Source organism: Polyodon spathula, chromosome 1 (assembly GCF_017654505.1).
Source record: "Polyodon spathula isolate WHYD16114869_AA chromosome 1, ASM1765450v1, whole genome shotgun sequence".
NCBI lineage: Eukaryota > Metazoa > Chordata > Actinopteri > Acipenseriformes > Polyodontidae > Polyodon > Polyodon spathula.
In genome coordinates this window covers 103,030,423-103,037,646 of record NC_054534.1, presented here as the reverse complement: position 1 = coordinate 103,037,646, position 7,224 = coordinate 103,030,423, and the positions used below count along the sequence as shown (strand labels likewise).

Below are 7,224 nucleotides of genomic sequence, written 5' to 3'. Positions count from 1 at the left end.
AGTCCAAAACTGATTTCAGTCTATTCTGGCAGTAGTTTTTCCGATTCTGATTTTTTGAAGAAGAGTATTTATGTTTATGAATGACTGTCTGAAGACTCTAAACTTCTGTTAAAAGGGATGCACCATGGATGAGTACAGAGGATTAGAAACACATGCAAACCTGAAATGAAAATGTTCCTACATGTACATCACTACTTAAATGTAGCGCATCCTTGGAATAAAATAGTACCATTCAGATCACATACAGGTAACTCAATATATTTTCTATAACTGTACACCTGTTTCTGGACCTTGATTTGCATCGTTAACGATAAAAATGTCAACACATTATCCAATTTTAGAAAAATTTAATAGTGATGGGGGAATTATGGCTGTTGTCAGAAAACTATCTAGCCATTTCAGAGTGAGGGCCATCTAGAAGGGTAGGGAAAATGGAGAGGGTTTACAAAAAAAAGAATCCCCTTAAAGTGTTCCTGTATCGTTCATCTTGTGGCAAGTTATATACATATTAAAGTTTAACACATACTGTGCATACTTTTCTTAATGGTGGTCGCATATCAACTTCCATTTCTCCCACTCTAGAAGAAAACACAGAATGAACAAGATTACTAAATTTTAGAATTGCTGTGTCTACATTACTGGAAACAAGTATTATTATAAACACATTATCTTCCATACATTGCAGCAATTTTACACCGGTAGTGCAACATCCCTTTTTCTACTGCACCTGTATAGATTTTACTTTTATTTTCTTTCGACAAGTTGCCCAGGACTAGCAAAAAAAAAGCTTGCATTAAAAAAGTCCAGATCCAGCGCACAAGTATATTTGGTTCCCTGCTATATAATGTGGAATCCGAATAGACCTACCAATACAGCTTTTACTTGTTTTACTTACATCTCAGAAGATGATGGCCGTGAGAGTTTCAGTGAGGAAAAAGGCATCTGATTACCTAAAGGTGCTACAGTACAAAAAAGAAGGAAAAAAAAAAAACTATTACTAACTAGATATTAGGGTTTCTGTGAACCCGAGACCCGATAAAACACAGCTGTGTGTTCTGTTTCCCTTCACCTCAATTTGGCAGCCACATTAGACTCAAGAGATTTGAGGCCTGATAGTGGTGACGTCAGTTTTATAAAACTATTACGACAAAAGGGTTAACTTTTCTTGAACATTACCCACCACTTACCTTGACCAAGAAAATCACAGAATACAAATCGTTAGATCTTTTTTTTTTTAATCTAGAAACCGAAAAGTCACATGATCCCAATATGGCAGCCAGCTTAGGTTATAGGTCGAAGTGAAGGGCACAGTTTTTGTCTCCAGAATTTCTATAACACTGATAACACTATGTAACACAATTTTTGTTCCTGGGTAGTAAGTGTTATTTCCTAATTGCTTATGCCTCAAAAGTATAGAAAATGGCTATTATTCCCTACAAACTTTGCTTTTGTGACCAGGACGGTGATATTTCAAAATATCACTATTTCCAATGGGAAAACGGGAAAATGTGTGTCTTTTCGTTCACATAAAGTCAGAAAAAAACAACATATGAATCCAAATTAACATGTATTTATACTAAAGTAATACAAAAACGACTACAAAAGATTTAGAAGTGAGTAGTTTTTCGAGATTTACGATTATACTCTATTTACAGTATAATCGTAAATCTCTTATGGCACTGTATGGCTTTAGGACAAAGCTATTTGCAGCACAATTTATTGCAGCACAACCATGGCAAAAGCACACTAGATTTCCCCTTGGTCACCTATTTCCTCCGGATTACAAAACAAGAAATTTAAGTTCAGTAACAAATGGATAATCCTTCCCGCAAGTACAATACTATAAATAGGGCTTCTGTTTTTCTGTGTTTATTGTTTTACATTTATAGGCTTTTTCTGATAGGACAAAATTGGTATTCATCAGGACTATTTTTTATTTTGTCCAAAAGGCAAATTGAACAGTTAGCTCAGCTTCAGAACTATTGTGGAGTTTTGGTGTGTTGAGGCATCCAATAAATTAATATAATTGAGTAACACTGTTGGACCCACAGTGTATTGCTATATCTGTATTGCAACAAAATACAGTAAACTGTATAATGAATGTGCTTAATTGACCGAAGTAACAAGTAAACTGCTTCTGTGTACACTTTTTCTGTTTGTTTTAGGGGTGTTTTATCTGGGTTTATCAGTTACATCTAAAACAAAAACTAATTACAAACAGCCACATTTATAATGCTTCCCTCTGGGTTCTTTTCCAGTGGTTTATTTTTTTCTCTGTATAAAGAAAGAAACTGTAAATCACTTAAATTACGAGGATAACCTGAATTAGTAATAATTTGACAATACAAGCCATAAAATGTAATTGGAACTTCTCCAAATACCCTCTAAAGATTACTGTGAAATGATTCAGTTTTCTGTGTCATCAAAGAAAACAGTGATCTATCACAACCATACACTGTAACTAAACTTCTGTTACATGTGCCAAAGGTTTTAAAAGCATACTAACCTAATCCATTGATTACATTTGAAATGCAATATGAGAAGTGAGCAAGAAAAAAAATGGATTCTTCTCCCTACGCTTGTTAGAATTATTTCTTTTAATTTTTTTTTTTTTTTGGCAAAACAAGCTAGAAAATATGTGCTTTGTTCCCCCAATATCTTGGCACATTAGACCTGAAATAAAGTTGGACTGAAGTACAGTGAGAGAGAAAGTATGACTGCAACTGCATGATTGTTCTTTCCCCAACAGGGAAGCAGAAAATGTAATATGGCATAAATGATTAAATATTGTTCAATAGTATATAGAATTTACACAAAATCAAGATCAAACTTACAAATACTCAAAATCTCACCTACAAAAAGATATAATCAGCTGTAAAAACTATTTTTGTCTTATTATTTTTAAATCAGTGCTGGGGAATGCAGGTCAACAAGGCAAGGCTGAAAAAAACAAATCTATAAAATGTGCTTCTGTCAAAATAATGAACATTTTGATATTCAAATGCCCTGAGATTCAGACCCAAAAACTTCATAAATCAGAAAGCAAGTTAATAATCAGAAATTACTATTTTTTTTAATTTATTTTTTAACAAATAGAAGTAATACAGTCTAGACTGTATTTATACATTTTATGCGCTTACTTGACATGGGGTTTACACCAGCAGGAGACATTCGAGAGGAGTACTGCGATGTCCTCAAACTACAAATAAAATAAAGTGATATTACAGTACAGCCTGGTGTTCATTCTCTGGTAGGTTTTTGTCAATTAACCAGACTACTATCTGGTCACAAAGGCTGGAAGTCTTGGCTTCATTGAATATATTGAAAAACATATTTAGTTTTTCTAAATTTACCACAAACTAAGTTTTTAATTATGAATGCTATAATCTGACTTGGAAGACTACCTGGTTACACCTCATATACAAAATCTTTATTAGTACATTGGCTGCAAAGAGAAATAACCTACCTTTGAAGATGCAGCGAACTTTCTAGTTTAGCAATGTAGAACTTCTGTTCAGCAACTTTCCTTTGAAAATAAATGATACTTATTTACCCCCTTTAAAAACAGTTGCATAAAAAATATTGCAGGGTATGGTTTAAATGTATTAATAATGTGCACCAGTGCAAAGGATATACCATTATCTTTGAAAAGGATAATCACTACTGTCATGTTCAGAACTATTAAAATAATTTAGGTACATGGAAAAATCCAAGGAAGTACTGTTTTGTGTATTACTACAGTAATTTATATTTACCAGGATTTAAATGCACATAGAAATGATTACAAGCAGGAATCTTACTTGTTTAGTTGTTGTATATCTTGTTTCACCTTCAGCAGGGACGCTTCTAACACTGAACTCTAGATTTGAAAATCACAATAATGTGACAATGTTTATAGAGGGGAAACTGGTCAATTTAAAAAATGGCAAAATAGACTACACAACATAAATCTACTCTTATCACAGACCTTTTTTCACTGAATTTGTATTGTACTTAGTGAAGTTAATAATAAAATCACTCCTGCAGGTTCACATCTGCCGCCGTTTAGAGCATTAAACAGACCTGAAAAAATTCATTTGAATGAACTCATACACAAATAAGATCTAATGAAATATAGGAAGAACCAGTTACCTTTTGTTTGTAGTATGCTAGCATCCTTTTCTTATGTTTCCCCTGAAACTCTAAAATCTGTGTAATAAAACATAATGAGTCTACATAACTTATCTGCTGTTATTATTATTAATATTTATAAACTGCTGCAAAAAAGTCTTAGACACATTCAGAAGTTACAATATATATCAATGTTCTGAGCATAAACAACTAACTAAAAGCCTCCACTAGTGTTTTCCACTTTTATAAACAACTTTGACTACAGTAGTACTAAAGCAGGTTGATTCTATTGTAGTTTAACATCTACATCTACAAAATCTACATCAAATCCATATTTGGTGTGACCACCCTGTGCCTTCAAAACAGCATCAATTCTTCTAGGTACACTTGCACAAAGTCAGGGATTTTGTAGGCATATAGTCAGGTGTATGATTAAACAATTATACCAAACAGGTGCTAATGATCATCAATTCAATATGAAGGTTGAAACACAATCATTTACTGAAACAGAAACAGCTGTGTAGGAGGAATAAAATTGGGTGAGGAACAGCCAAACTCAGCTAATAAGGTGAGGTTGCTGAAGACAGTTTACTGTCAAAAGTCATACACCATGGCAAGACTGAGCACAGCAACAAGACACAAGGTAGTTATACTGCATCAGCAAGGTCTCTCCGAGGCAGAAATTTCAAGGCAGACAGGGGTTTCCAGATGTGCTGTCCAAGCTTTTTTGAAGAAGCACAAAGAAACGGGCAACGTTGAGGACCGTAGACGCGGTGGTTGGCTAAGGAAACTTACTGCAGCAGATGAAAGACACATCATGCTTACTTCCCTTCGCAATCGGAAGATTCCAGCAGTGCCATCAGCTCAGAATTGGCAGAAAACAGTGGGACCCTGGTACACCCATCTACTGTCTGGAGAAGTCTTGTCAGAAGTGGCCTTCATGGAAGACTTGCGGCCAAAAAGCCATACCTCCGACGTGGAAACAAGGCCAAGCGACTCAACTATGCATGAAAACACAGGAACTGGGGTGCAGAAAAATGGCAGCAGGTGCTCTGGACTGATGAGTCAAAATCTGGCTGGCTGATGAGTCAAATATCTGGCTGTAGCAGAAGGCAGTTTGTTCACCGAAGGGCTGGAGAGTGGTACACGAATGAGTGTCTGCAGGCAACAGTGAAGCATGGTGGAGGTTTCTTGCAAGTTTGGGGCTGCATTTCTGCAAATGGAGTTGGGGATTTGGTCAGAATTAATGGTCAATACCATCAGGGAGGCATCTGATTGGCCCCAAACTTATTCTGCAGCATGACAACGACCCCAAACATACAGCGAAAGTCATTAAGAACTATCTTCAGCGTAAAGATGAACAAGGAGTCCTGGAAGTGATGGTATGGCCCCCACAGAGCCCTGATCTCAACACCATCGAGTCTGTCTGAGATTACATGAAGAGAGAAAAGCAAATGAGTTGCTAAATCCACAGAAGAACTGTGGTTAGTTCTCCAAGATGTTTGGGCCAACCTACCTGCCAAGTTCCTTCAAAAACTGTGTGCAAGTGTACCTAGAAGAACTGATGCTGTTTTGAAGGCAAAGGGTGGTCACACCAAATATTGATTTGATGTAGATTTTTCTTCTGTTCACTCACTTTGCATTTTGTTAATTGATAAATATAAACTATTAACATGTCTATTTTTGAAAGCATTCTTACTTTACAGCATTTTTTCACACCTGCCTAAAACTTTTGCACAGTACTGTATGTGTGTGTGTACCTATATATATATATATATATATATATATATATATATATATATATATATATATAGGAAGGTGGCAGGGGGAGGGTCAGATACCTCCTTGCCTAAAAACATGTTAAAATGCATGTTTTTTTTAATTTATTTGTTAATTGTATCATTTGTTTGTTACTTGTATTATTTGTTAATTGTCCCCTGCATCTTGAGGTAATTGTAAATTAGATCCAGGTACAGGGTATTTAAAGAGTGCAGCCAGTTTGTTCTGTAGTGTGGCTGTACAGTGAAGAGTTTGAGTATTGGTGCAGCTATAGAGATAAAACCTACATTTGGTTTAAAAGTTTTTGTTGTCAAAAGTGTGTATGTTTTGTTCGGCAGGTAAACAGCTTAGCTGTCCTGCATGTTAGTCAGGGACCTGCTAATGTTTAGTTAGTGCTCCGAGGGAGCTAGGATTTTGTTTGTTTCTTTTTGTGTTTGTTTGGATTTTGAATTAAAGTGCGTAAGCGCTTAAAAACAAAGTTTTTATTTCTGGGTCACATTTTTAAAGGGGCACAAACCAAAATTACAGCCAGTCTGTTCACTATATATATATATAAACAAATAAACAGAATGTCTACAGCCCCTTGAACTTTTTTCACATTTCTTGACAAGTCCGATGAGAAACATCCCCATAACATGATGCTGCCACCACCATGCTTCACAGTAGGGATGGTGTTCATTTTGTGATGAGCTATGTTGGGTTTGCGCCAAACAAAGCTTTGCATTTAGGCCAAAAAGTTCAATTTTAGTTTCGTCAGACCACAAAACTTTTGCCACGTGGCTACAGAATCTCCTGAGTGTTTTTGTGCATGCTTCAAATGGGATTGCAGGTGGGCTTTCTTGAGTAATGGCGTCCTTGTTGCCACCCTACCATACAGACCATATTTGTGGAGTTCTTAGAATGTTGTTGTCACATGCACACTTTGACCAGTCTTGGCCATAAAAGCCTGTAGCTCTTGCAAAGTTGCCACTGGCCTCCTTGTAGCCTCTCTGATCAGTCTCCTTCTTGCTCGGTCATCCAGTTTGGAAGGATGGCCTGATCTAGGCAGGGTCTAGGTGGTGCCAAACACCTTCCATTTCTTAATAATCATCTTGACAGTGCTCCAAGGGATATTCAAGGCCTTTGATATTCTTTTATACCCATCCCCAGATCTGTGCCTTTCAACAGCTTTGCAGGTTACACCTGAGCTAATTTAAGATTGCTATTACAAGGGGGGTGAACACTTATCCAACCAAGCTATTTCAGTTTTTATTTTTAATTAATTTTATACAAATTTCTAGAATATTTTTTTCACTTGGAAATTGTGAGGTAGGATGTGCAGATAAATTTTAAAAA

At 36.0% G+C, this 7,224-nt stretch overlaps 1 long non-coding RNA gene across 1 annotated transcript; it reads right to left on the bottom strand.

The window, feature by feature from the left end:
- Positions 1 to 898: 898 nt before the first annotated feature.
- LOC121302086 lies at positions 899 to 3,859 on the bottom strand. The gene is made up of 4 exons (XR_005947684.1): positions 3,801 to 3,859; positions 3,467 to 3,526; positions 3,141 to 3,199; positions 899 to 959 (listed from the first exon to the last, which is right to left on the bottom strand). It is a non-coding gene; the product is annotated as an uncharacterized LOC121302086 (long non-coding RNA).
- Between the last annotated feature and the right edge of the window lie 3,365 nt (positions 3,860 to 7,224).